We start from the raw sequence: 13183 nt of genomic DNA, 5'->3' as shown, positions 1-13183 counted from the left end.
TCAGCAGGATCTCTCTAAAGATGTTTTATGAAAAGGATTGCAGTGAACACAGGTTAACTTTTTTCAGCATTGTTTAAGCAGATTGGTTTTGGCAGTTACTTCACAATTAGCTTATCCTTATTTCTTTCTAAGTAAACATTGAATCTGGAGGAAAAAGAGCTTTTTTCTGTGCATTTTGCGGAGGTGTTTTTTTTATTTGAAGTGAAAGTCCCCATGGAATCTTGGAACTAAATACCGCTCATCTAGCAATAAGTTTTAAATTGGCCCAAGTATAGGATTTTCTTTTTTTACTTATCTTCTTACAGAGTATTACGAGATTTTCTGCTGTTAATGTGGTAAATGAAATTTGCTAAATTCAATTTGCCCTGGCTGCAGGGAGGGTGCGCTCTTGCACCACTGTTATTCCCATCATGAAATAAACAGCTCACCCGCTTCTGATTTGGAGGTGGGTGCCACCTTGATTAAAAAGCCTTTTCTGAGGCACAGGGTAGCTTTAAACGTCATTTCTTTTTGTTTTATTCAGATAATACTCAGATCATTTTATTTGTAGTAAGTAGTCACTGGCCAAGGTAGTTGTTTTTCTATGAAAACTGTACCTGAGAAATCCTGGATTTGATTTGTGCTGCTATACCACTAGCTTAATGTTTCATACTTCCAGATGTTAAATTGTTCTTTCCTTCTTTAGGGATCTCTCAGTCCCTTTACTATGCACATCCAGTTCAGGTGCGTGAGCTCCTAATTGTTTTAGCATGCAATGAGATTTTTTTTGTTCCTAAGTGCTCTTGGGAATGGAACCTGGGACACTGTCAGGTTTTGTCTAGCTAGCCTGCAGTGGCCGTTTTCTTTTGTTTTCTCCTTTCAAGTTTTAAAATGTCAGCTGAAAATAGAGTATACTCAGCATGGTTTTAAAAGACACTCTTGAAAATAGCTCTGTCATCCAGACTGGGGGTTCTTTGGTTTGTACAGAGAGGTACTAGAGTACTTTGTGTGATCCAGCTTTTTAGTTCAGTGGTCAATTTATCATAAATACTATTTTCTAAAGATTAAAGAGTTAATAGTGATATCTTTAGTCAGTAACATAATATTAGCAATCACCATGGCAAATGAGTTTGTGTTCACTAAATGTGCATAAATAGGAATAGGACTTCTAAGAGAGCAAAGACACGTGCAAGCCAAAACTTCATTCGCTGCTTCTGTGCAGTGCAGGCTGTTTGCAGGGAGTCTGTATCTCCATTGGTTTAAGAGTTGTGCTTTTAAAGAGGAATTGGAATTGCAAGCCAAACGTGCTGAATGAATCAGTAGGCCTTGTATTTAAACAGGCTCTTATGTTTAATGAAAGAACTTCTAAAGGTAGCTGTATTTGTTCACAAGGTTATCTTTTCTTGCCCCAGAATTTGAGTTATTTTACTTTGTGTTTGGGTGTTGGGCTTATGTTTGGGATTCTTCCCCACACTGCTGCCTACCTCCCCCCTCCCCCCCGCTATATTTTCCTATCTTCCTCTCCACTTTATCCAGAAAGTTGCTGGAGGTAAGGGGACTAACACTTGTTCCTCACCTTGTACCTTTTTGCTGGGGTACTGCCGACTTCCATTCAGTAAGAGCACCTAAGACATCCTTTGTTTTGTGTTTATATTGATACGGTGAGAAACGTGTGGTTTTACATGCTGCTTCACTTTCACTGCCAGAAGTAAGCATTTGTCCTACTGCAGCGGAAAAGTCTTGAATTTTCTAAAATTTTCTCTAAAACCTGTTTCTCCAGTTACTTCCTAGGCTGTATAATGAGTTGTCTTTCAGAAAAAATCATGGTTTGTCACTACTGTGTTTCGCCATACCTTTGTCTGCTGGAGGTTTATAAAATATTTCAAATTTCTGGTTTGGTATTGTATTTCTTTGCATTCAATATACATTTAAAAAAAGCTTTCAGCAATGCAGCCTAGCCCATATGTCTTTTTTTCCCCCACATAAGTTGCTTCTATGTAGTTCTTAGTCATTCATTATAAGCGTGCTTCAACTCACATTAATTTAAGAATCTGAGCTATCTATTCAAAGTATGGCCAGATTTGGGGACACAGAGTAATGTCCTGTGTCATTTCTATGTAAACTGTATAATTTCCATACAAGACCACACAGAATACACAGATTAGGACTTTTTAGCTTTGACAAAAGACTGGTGAAGATGGATATGGAAGATGGATATGACAGAATTCTAAAATACCAGATGAGGGAATTGTTGCCAGTGTCTTCTAGTAACAATCATATAGCTGCAGGTTGAAAGGGAGCAGAGGGAATGATTTTTGTAACTCCTGGTTTAGCTGCAGAATTTCTTCCTGAAACATTTTGTATGCGAAATCTTATTTGAGTTTCAAAAGCAGTTGGACAAATCCCAAGACAAAGACATTTGAGGCTCTTAAATGTGAGCTAACACCTCTGGATGCAACAACCAGAGCTGCAAAGGGGTTGGTTTGGAAAGGGGAGCAGCGTGGTCCAGATGGAGGCCTCTCTCTCTCACTTTATCTCCTTGCATTTCCCTTCAGAAGCAGGCAGTAGTTTCCAGAGCTTTGGCTGGCTTCAGGGTGAGGTAAACTGTCTCCAAATAAGCTGAGCTTCGTTTGTGTGGAGGAGGAAAGGGACAGAAGAGAAAAAGAATTTCTGCAATGAAAAGAATCTGCGAAAAGGCATTTAAGATGAAATTAAAGAAAATTGCATTAAAAGGGGCTGGTGATACTGATGTCTCCAACTGTACGAGAGTGGAGAGCAGTAAAGGACTTTAGAGCGAGAAGAAAGTGAAGAGTAAGCTAATTGCACAGAGGTACCAGAGGTGGGGAGCGGAGGGAGAGATCAGTGGGACCTGGGGTAGGTGAGGGAAAAGGGGAAGAATAAAACAAGACAGAAAATTTGGAGCCATTTAATGCTTTCTTTGTCCATTGTGCCCCACTTATCACATACCCACCTATGACGTAGCACTGTTATTGTCTCTTCTGCCACCCGCCATTTCTCTGATTTATCTCAACCTGCTGCTGCCACTGCTGTCTTGTATGGCAGATGCTGTTTGTGTGGCAGATGCTGTTTCTCATAGGAGCTCTGCTCCCATCCATACGTGGGGTTCAGGCCAGTGGTGTCTTTAGTAAATAAGGCTAATGTACTTGTATATATATGAAATCAAACTTCTCTAATGCATAGAAGCCTCTTTTGTATATAACCTATACTTTTTTCCACTGATTATTATAATGTGAGTGTTGCCTGTTGGGTCTGCTCTCTGGTTTGGACTACTGGCAGTTCTGGTTGGGTACAGTTTAGGGCAACCTGAGAGCTGCTGTAACATACATGGAATGGTCATGCTTCTAAAGAGAGTTTTTAAACTAAATATGTCCTCTCTATTTGTATTAAATCCTACTACACAGTGTTTACTAGAGGTACGCAGGAACACTCTTAATCCATTTACTTAACGATGTCTAACACTAAAACATTTTTCTTCCTGAGAATCAAATGATTTCACATGCAGGGACATACTCCACTTTTATTCCATAATTGCTTCATTTATACATGGACCTTGGGAGATGAAATCTAGATGACTTATTACTTCGTTACATAAATATTTAGTATGCCCCCATATGGAAAGAAAAAATAGATCAGGCAGACTGTATAATGCATCAGGATAATTCTGTTCTCCTTAGCTGCAATCCAGCTTTATTTTCTGTGGGGATGCTTCCTCTGTTGATGCATGCCACAATAGCTGCTATAAATCACTTAATCCCATAGTGCTAAGAAAGTGTTCTCAGGAGTTTTAATATACTGCAGGATTTAATGTTTGTGAAATGTCTTGAGAAGTGTAAAATACTGTAATAATTAATAAGGGATTATAAAAATCTGAGAGGGAGATATTAAGATTCAAATGTCACCATCTTCAGTGGCTGATAAATGGAGTGTGTGGAAGCTGAGTTTTGCAATTTTCCCTTGAGTATGCTGCTGTGATTTGGTGTCCTCTACCAAGCCACTAATGTTTATGTGACTTGGAGTAACTCAGTAATCTTCCTGATATTCACCCCTTTCAAGCCTGATTGAAGCTGGCCAACAGAATCAAATCTTCCAATACAAGACATTTAGATGGGATGGCTAGAAAATGGAACTACATAAGCTTCACTTTCATAGGAAACCTACAAAACCACAATTTTCTAGACCTGTTCATCAGTCTTGCATCCCACTGAACTAGATTTTTTCATGTGTGACAGGCAGCAAGATTTTGAAGCAGAGAACACTATGATTAATTTTGTCTCCTTTGTTGCCACAGGTACATTCTGTGTATTCTTAGAATGTAAATCCTGCTGCTAATTAAGTTGCTCGCTATTTGAGATGATAGTCTTGAAAAAATATAGCTCACCTTGGGGAGTCCCAGAAAGTAAAATGTCCATGCACAGGATTGTAATTTACCAGGAATAACTGCTGTATACCCATTCAGTCATAACAATTTTTTATAAATTCTTTTCAGTTTGCAAAAGTTACTTTTATTCTCAAAACCTGGAAAACAGTTATTCTGAAAGTCTCATATTGATGATTTCGATTGAGTTGAACAATGCAGAATAAAATTGTTCAAGCTGATCTTTCTTTACTTTGAGCTCCATTTCTAACTCCAAAGAGCAGAACAATGAATAGATACAACCATAACATCTATGCAGAAGCAACATGCTCCAAGCACTATGGCAAATACAAATCTTACATAATGAGTTTGATTGAATTTTATATCTGAAGAAAACAAAACCTAGTAGAAGTAGGCTGGTTTATAGTCAGTAGAATTAATAATTCCAGTCTGTTCTGGTTTTACTGTTTCTGTCTCCTACCCTTGATGCCAGCGCCTCACGTGTGTCCTGTGATATCCCCACTGGGCAGAAGCCTGTAACTAACTTGGACCTGTAGCTTTTCTGCTGCCCATGGCCTTATGGACGGCACACCCACTGAGTTATGACTGCACTTCGATGTCAGAACACTCACATACTCGTGCTTCCCGTTCATCTAGCTGTGGATTTTCAGGGAAACTATAGAAAATTATTTATCTCAGGGATTGTGCAGCACGTGCTCTGCAAGGACCTGCTGAGGAACTGGGGATGGCTCAGCATGTAAGAGAGAAGGGTTCAGGTGGACCCGATGGACTGCCAGGACCCACAAGGAGGTTGTCAGGAAGGTGCAGCCATGCTCTTCACAGTGGTGTGGGGTGGGATGATAGGAGGCATGGGTATAAATTAAAACATAAGAGGTTCTGACTGGTAAGGAGAAACTTCTCAACCATAATGACAGTCTAATTGTGGACCAGAGTACCTAGAGGGGTTGTGTAATCTCCATTGTTAGATGTTCTCCGTTGTTAGACGTTATCAGGTTGGATAAAACCTTGAATAATGGTTTGTTGATCCTGCTTTGAACAGGAGGTTGGATTAGATGACCTTCTGAGGCTGAAATCCTTTCCAATTTGAGCTATGCTATGATCCTCTTTTTCTGTCTGTTTTGATTGACCTCATGAGACAGCTGCATGAATTATACAGGGAATTGCATAAACAGGAGATTGCTTTTACATTTTTGTCCCTCCTGTTCCCTTAAAAAATAAAAACCCAAAACTTAATTTTGCCTATGATAAATATAGGTACAAAGTTTATCTCCATGACAGCATGCTGGTGATACTTGGGGGGGAAGCCTATCCTATACCACATCCTACACCCGTAGCAGATAAGAGAAGTGAGTACACCCCTCCTGTTATAAAACAGGACCACTGCGCAAGATGAACTGAAGAAAGCTGTTTATGCTTTGGTACTTCAGTTTCTTTTCCAAGGGGTTTCAAGGGACTTAAGCACCTCTGTTCCCACCTATTTAACAGTTCTAGTATTTATTAATATAATCTGTCTTTAGTTTCTTAATCCTACTATTTATTAAATAGTTATTGGTTTAATCCTCTTATAAGAATTCATTCTCTTAGTACAAGTGTTTGCTGTCTTGTAGACTGACATCTTACAGAGCCTTTTTTCTTCTGCAGCCATTCTTGAAAATGTTTCCTAAGTCATGGAAGGCAGGAATCAGCTTAGGTGATCAGGAGTACTCCCTGTGTCTTGCCAATTTTCTTCATTTAAATGTGGGAAAAGCCTAGGAGGCTGACTTTGGCTTTCTCCTCGAGATTATCTTTTTGTATGTGAATCTGCTACATGTGTCTTAAACTTTGAGATGTGGTGGTTGCTGACCTCCTTTCTATGCACCACTGTGGCTTTTTTGTATTCTGATATGGTTCTTTTGGATGGGACTTTATTTTTAGGACTGTTTCTGAAGACGTCTTGTTACAGCTGTACTATGATTGAAGTATTTCTTGTGCATCATTAACCGGTGGAATTCTTTTCCCTTGAGCCATGATATGAAGTCAACAGCTTAAAAAGGTTCAGAAAGCAACAGGTTCTCTACTATGGCTAAAAACCTGGACTGCAACATTAGACAAGACTAAGAGAAAACCAGGCAAGCAAGGAAGATTTTTGATGTCCGCAAAGTGTCCAAACTAATAGAGTTTCAGGGAAAAGAGGTGGGTAGGCAACCAGCCTGTTATACTTTTGAGATTTAGGCTGAAAAAAATTTTTAGATGAAAAAATTTCTTTCTACAAATGGAAAATTACTGTTTCTAGTTTGACTTAGCTGAGAGAATAGGCTGAAAGACCAACTTTAATGGCTCAATATATTTAAATTGACAGAATATTTACAGAAGGTGTTGAATGGTTGAAAAATACATTTTCTTTCCAAAAGGAACAAAAATTGATAAACAAGAAGCTAATTAAATATTATCAGTACCATTAAGGGTTATCTTTGAAGGCTAATAGGAAAGGAGAGAAAAAAGACTACGGTAATTAATTCAAGTAATATCAGCAAGGAGGTTATTTTTATTCCAAATTTGCCTATTAGTTGTTAGTTTACTGTGTGTGATAAATTGTTACTACTCATACCTCTGCCCTAGAATTTAAATCATAGTAGACATGTATTTTCCTTGCAAGGGCATAGTTTTCACTAATTCCAGGATGAGATGGCTTATGTGACAGGAACCTGATGCCACAGGGCATTGTCCTTTCAGCATGGGCTGGAGTAACTAACTACCTTAGGAACATCAGAGGTCTCTGCTCAGATGCAGCTCCAGAGGAGGCTGCCCACTCTCCAGGTCTGGAGCTGCAGGGAGTGCCTGGTGCTACTGCCTAAGGCTGGGTCGGGGGAGATGATGTGCATACCTACGGGAGGTGTGTGCTCATTGAGATGTGCCATCAACTTAAGGAGCTGTGGAAGGAGGGTGGCACACAGAGTATTAGGGATGATGAGAAACAGTTTGGCTGAATCCAGATAGGACCCAGTCATTGCAGAAACAAGAGCCGGGACTCTTGGTTGCACACAGGAACCTGTACTCATTAGGGCAGCAAGTGAAGGCTGGAGGCTTGTGACTTCAGACAGCAGAAGGGCATATCCTCCTGGTAGCAGGCGAGGAGGTGGGCAGCAGGTATCGGAGCTGGCCAAGCCTGAACCATGTGACAGCACCAAGAGGAAGCGACCTGTGGTAAATGTGTGAGACTCTATCCTGTAGGAGACAAAAGGCCCCTCTTGCAACCTGACTTGCTGTCTAGGGAGGTTTGCTGCTTGCAGGGGGCTTGGATCCAAGGCATTGCAGAAAGGCACGCTATTCCTGCCTGTCCCTTTTCCATATGGATATCAGTGCTGGAGGTGGGGAGACCTAGAGGGACTGCATGCCTCTGCTGTTTAGGGTCAGGTACATGGAGACTCAGGTGGCTTTTTCGTCAATCCAGCCAAGGACAGGGAAGGGCTTGAGGGAGGACTGGATGAATCACACCTTTTCTCATGTAGAACTTCCTAAGAGATTCCTGTTAGTCTGTTTCTCCAGCCTGTCAATGTCCCTCTGGATTGCAGCGCGATGCTCTGGCATATCAACCACTTCTCCCAGCTTTGGGTTGTCGGCAAACTTGCTGAGGGAACACTGCCCCATCATCTAGATCATTAATTACTCTGTATTCTGATACTACGCTCACCCTCTTCCTTCTACTCTGCATCCGGATGTCTGTGGTTTCATTCTGGTGATGGCGAGTGTTACGGTGAGTTGTCAGGAGGAATATGGTGTTCCTATTGATAATATTTTATTCATTCTTCTAGGATCCATTTGAGGTAATTTCTGTATGTTTTCTAACACACTTTTACATCTTTGCTCTTCCTTCATTTGTCTCCAGCTCTGTGTTACATCAAAACTTACTATATCTGGTGTGTTTTGTTTGTTACTATTAATAAATGTAGTATTATGTTGCGGTACACTGTTGTGGTACACTGGGTGGCAGTATAGGCGCTCGGAAGATTACGTGCTTACGTTACAGGAATGCAGTAACCACCCACGATGGGTGAGGCTTAGTGGAACACTATATAGCTCTGTTCATTACATAATAAAGTGCCATTTTGCATCCTCTGTACCAGAGAAAGTGTATAAGTGACCCTCAACGGAAGAGGTTGAGTGCCCTGTATCACAGCTAGTTGCCACAGTATTATTCTGCTATATTAACAGGCCTATATTTCTCTCTACTTTATCATTATATTAGAGGCATAAATATCTCACTCTACATAGAATAAGTTACTACAGCTGCTATCTATAAAAAGATATAGTTGTACAATGCCAAGATAAATGCAAATAAATTAACTATGGACATGAGATAACCAAGTAAACTAATTTAGACCAACTGAATGAAGTAAACTTGCAGGCAGGTCAAGAAAAGTTGATCCAGAGCAGGTCTTGACAAGCTTCAGGCCTGGGGTTTTTTTAAACTCATTACAAAGCTTATGGCCTGTGGCTAGCCATGGCAAAACTGTATTACAGGGCTAAGGGTCAAACCATTAATAACGTGATTCCAGATTTTCTAGATTTGTAACCCTTAGTAAGTTGGGATTTGGTTGATTGTCTTCAGTTCTGTTGTTCCTCCCATGAGAATTATGCGTAAGAAACAAGAGTGACTTAAGTATAGTAACTTGTTGGCTGTTAGCATCATCACGTGCTGTATGCTGCAGTATTTCTATCACCATGAACTAGCCTGTTCGGTTTAGTGGCTGTGATGTCAGGCTCCAGGAAACACCAAATACAGCATGAGCTCTTTAAGAGCAAATGTTATAGTTCTTGGGCTGAAGCAGTACTTTCTGTACTTGGATTGTATAAACACCCTGAAGTACTTCTAGTTCTGACGATTCCTCGCTGTAGGTTGAAGAATATCTCACCTATATACATTGGGGGAATCTTTGCCTACAGCTTTTGAGACCATGGGTTCATAGTGTTCTTAGTGTCAGTGTTCAAGTTGCCTGTGTAACCGGAGTCTCTTGTGGTTTTGCCCTTGTTAAACACCAGGTTAAGATGAATGCAGGTGAGCTACTTAGTGTTTGCATTTTCATTGCCTTTCAGATTATCTGTACTTTTTAGCAACTGTGTATTTACTCTTTATTTTGTCTATGGGAAGAACTATTCCCACAAGTATTCTTCAATAGGCTTTGAATGTTTCAATATCATGTCAGTCAATTAATTTTCATTAAAGACCTAACCTTCAGGAAACTCTGCCGGGAAGGTCTGAGACTGCCTGCTGCACCTAGTTGTGGACTTGAATAAAAATCTGGCAATTAAAAGCAATGATGAGGCTTGCTAGGAAAGGAAAATTATCACTAGCAGTTATTTAAGATGCAGTTTTAATACTAATTTAGATGCAGATGCCTATGAATAGAATAAAACTTTGAATTTAAAGGTGGTTAAATAGTTTTTTCAATACACATAACAGTCTCTGCTTCCTGAGAGTTTTCTTTAGTACAGTTCTTTCATTTCCCATTTCACAAAGGCTATTTTCATGGGTTTAAATTATTTCTTTTTCAGCTTCATAGTAATTTACAGATAGGAAAACATACGTGTGATGTGCTTATGGTCCAACCCAAAATTTGATTGCCACTCTTCAATGGAACTTGTAAACAGTTCCCGTATGGCCAAATCAGTCCGGAGGTATGATAAGCATGAGCCTACTAAGACCCACTGTTCATAATGTTTGAGGGTTTTGGCCGCACTTTTCTTCCAAAATCCCATTTCAGAACATGATTGCATTAGTGGTCTAGATATCCTCTTCTCATTTCAAATGGGTATTTATTCATGGTTCGTTAAGAGTCATTTGTTCTCTTGCATAATAGTTCATTTTCTTCCCTGACATTAACTCAAATACCTGCTATTATGTGTACAGGTATATATGCTAGAATAATTTTTGCTGTTTAGAGGAGGATTGCTTGAAACCAAACAGCAAATACTTTCTCACAGTTTCTCTTAAAACAGGCTTCCTACTCCTTTCGTTGCTCAGGTGGGCTTTCTCCACGTGCCTTTTAAGATTAATCTTTTTTTAGTATAGGTCATCAAACTCGGATCCACTTCTGAGATGATGGCTCACGAGCAATTTTTCATCTATTGGGAATACTTCTACTGATAGATTTTTATGATTCTATTCTTGGTTTTTTTAGTACTGTATCACACCAGTCATTTATGTAAGCTCATACTTGAGTGAAGTGTCCCAGCATAGTCTATAGGAAAAAAAATCTAACACAACACTGGCTCTGTTTATAAAATAAGAACAGCTCTGCCTTAGTGCACTGTGATGTGCACTGATCATGTCTCAAGCAAAGCTTTACGTACTGCTTCTTCACTGTGGTAACGACAACGAAGTTCTTCCAAAATATCCTTCTGCCTTTTATAAAAGAGAGAAATGAAAATTCTTACATAAAGTATTTGGCTAGCAAAAGGTCTTCTCTCATATGTTGAGAACAATGTCCAAATTTCTGAAATTTTCATTATTTTACATTTCTGCATATGAGGAGATTCTTGGTTCAGTGTTTACAACTATGATATTCCCCTCTTCACATATTCTCAGGGATCTGTGTTAAATCTTTCTTGCTAACTTTCTGTACAGTGTCTCAGTCTTACGCCGTTACATACAATGTATTGCTCTGCTCTAGGAAAGCAGGTCTGAAGTGTAGTTTGCAAAATGCTAATTGGAGGAAAAATTGCCTCCAAATTCATATCTAGAAAAAACATGTGACCCGAACTGAAGAAAAACTGTTAAACCAGTTTCTTTCAAGGCATTGCCTTTCTTTCGACAAATCTGATTTTATTATTAAATATGTGAGGAGCTGGGTAATTACCCACAACAAAATTTCTCTTTTCTGGTTCTTTCATCACATCCATCACAGCGATACCTGTGGCTGCCCTGAATGCCAAAATCTGGGACCTTTGAGGCACTTGGATTTAGAAAGGTAGCAACAGAAATTAACCTCTTGGGTTTTCTAGATTCAGTCATATCTGAAAAACAGCTGTCTGGTCGTAGATTTTCTTCCCACATTGGCACCTGTAATATCCAGATCATATTTGGATTCTTGACAGTTCCTGTAAGGAGTAGAAGTTAGACATGAAAGAGTATGGAAGTTCCTGACAGAAAATTATAAATTATTTTTGAAGATTAATAATTTAAGAAATATAAATATTTAATAATGTGATATTCATTACTTATTGCTCAATTAATGATTCAATAAGTAATGATTTAATATTATTCAACACTTTAATATTAAAATAAACATTTAAAATGCATATTTGATTTATCTATATAGTGTTACCATTTTATATACAGGTATGCGTACATACAAACACAGACACACATTATGTATAGTTAGAATCATTGTATCACACTGTAGTGACCCATTACCAGAGGCTGGCTTATGTCAAAAGATTTGAATCTATCCCAGTGCCCCCGGTATGCATGACTGGCCTCGTTCACAGTGTCTTAGAGAAGGCCGTTTCCTTAGTATGTGCCCTACAGATTTTGCACACGATTTTTAACGCTACTCTGCAATGTATGTTAAGCTCAGCATCTGCCTGCAGATCATCACTGTGTTTATTGCATCAGCTGTGGCTGCTGGTGGTGTTTCTTAAATGCTGTGTTTGTAGATTATGTCTAGAGCTTTATGTTCTCGCTACATGAGGCTATCAGTGGGGCATGCTCGTCAGCAGACTGGTTTATTTCCTGGGGCACCTGGTCTGTCAGATCTTCCAGAGAAGAACAGATGATCATCTTCGAACAAAGTCAGTCCCTCATCAAACCTTTCAAGGAAACTAATTAGCTATGACAGAGGACAGAAGGCCTATATGTCAGTACATAATTGGTAAAAAAAGTAAGTAATGGAGAGTAAATGGGTAGGTCTGGCTAAAGAGAGGTCACCAGTGTATCTGCATGGACTTGTACTGCACACCAGAAAAGGAGATGAGCTATGGGTTAAGAAAATTGCTGATGGTGTGAAGTTACTCATAGCAGTAAGGTTTAGAGCAGGCTCTGGTGAGTTGAAAGATATTTCCAAGTCTTTTAATAAACTTACCCAGATGAAAGTCAACAGAGGTTAATGTAAAGTGATAGACTTTGGGGAAAGATGTGTATAGCTTCAGTTGTAAAATGATGGGCTCAGTTAATCTGTACAACTGGGGGCAAGAGGTCGGGGTTGTGCTAAAAGATTCTATGAAGACATTGACTCAGCACCCAAAGATGGTCCAAATGGCAGACCAAATGTGCATTTTTAGGGGAAAAAAAATCAACCCACCATTGTTCCCTTGTATAAAGCCATTCACCTACCATGTAACTTCACAGCCTAGCAAAGATGGGGGGGTGATGGTGGTGGTGGTTTGGATATAACAGAGGTCTGCAAATCTCTTCACTGCTCTACAATACAAAACCTGGAGGCCTAAACTACTAAAACTAGCAGGAAACTGTTTCAAAAGAAAATAAAAGAAGGTTGTTCTTTTTGCAACAATTAAGATTTGACCATAAATCTGATCTACTGTAGAGCTTGTGTTGTGAGCAGCTTCTGCTCTCTGTTTTTGCTGCTGTTCTCCTATGTTGCTTGCTCTTCTGGCCACACCTGCTTCTCGGTGTGCTTGCTCTTCTAGCTGATACTGCAATTTTTCTAAGAGCTTCTTGTTATTTCAGCTCCTAATTGGAGGGTCTGTGGTACTGCAAAAAGATGCTTGAATGTATATTATTTTGTCTCTAAATCATGAGATATCTGTCTCAATCTTAACTACTTTATTGTAGCCTGCACAACAATCTGACTACTTTACAGTTTGTAGCAG

Source organism: Buceros rhinoceros, unplaced genomic scaffold (assembly GCF_000710305.1).
Source record: "Buceros rhinoceros silvestris isolate BGI_N320 unplaced genomic scaffold, ASM71030v1 scaffold2580, whole genome shotgun sequence".
NCBI lineage: Eukaryota > Metazoa > Chordata > Aves > Bucerotiformes > Bucerotidae > Buceros > Buceros rhinoceros.
The sequence above is the reverse complement of the archived record's forward strand: the minus strand, read 5'-3'. Positions refer to the sequence as shown.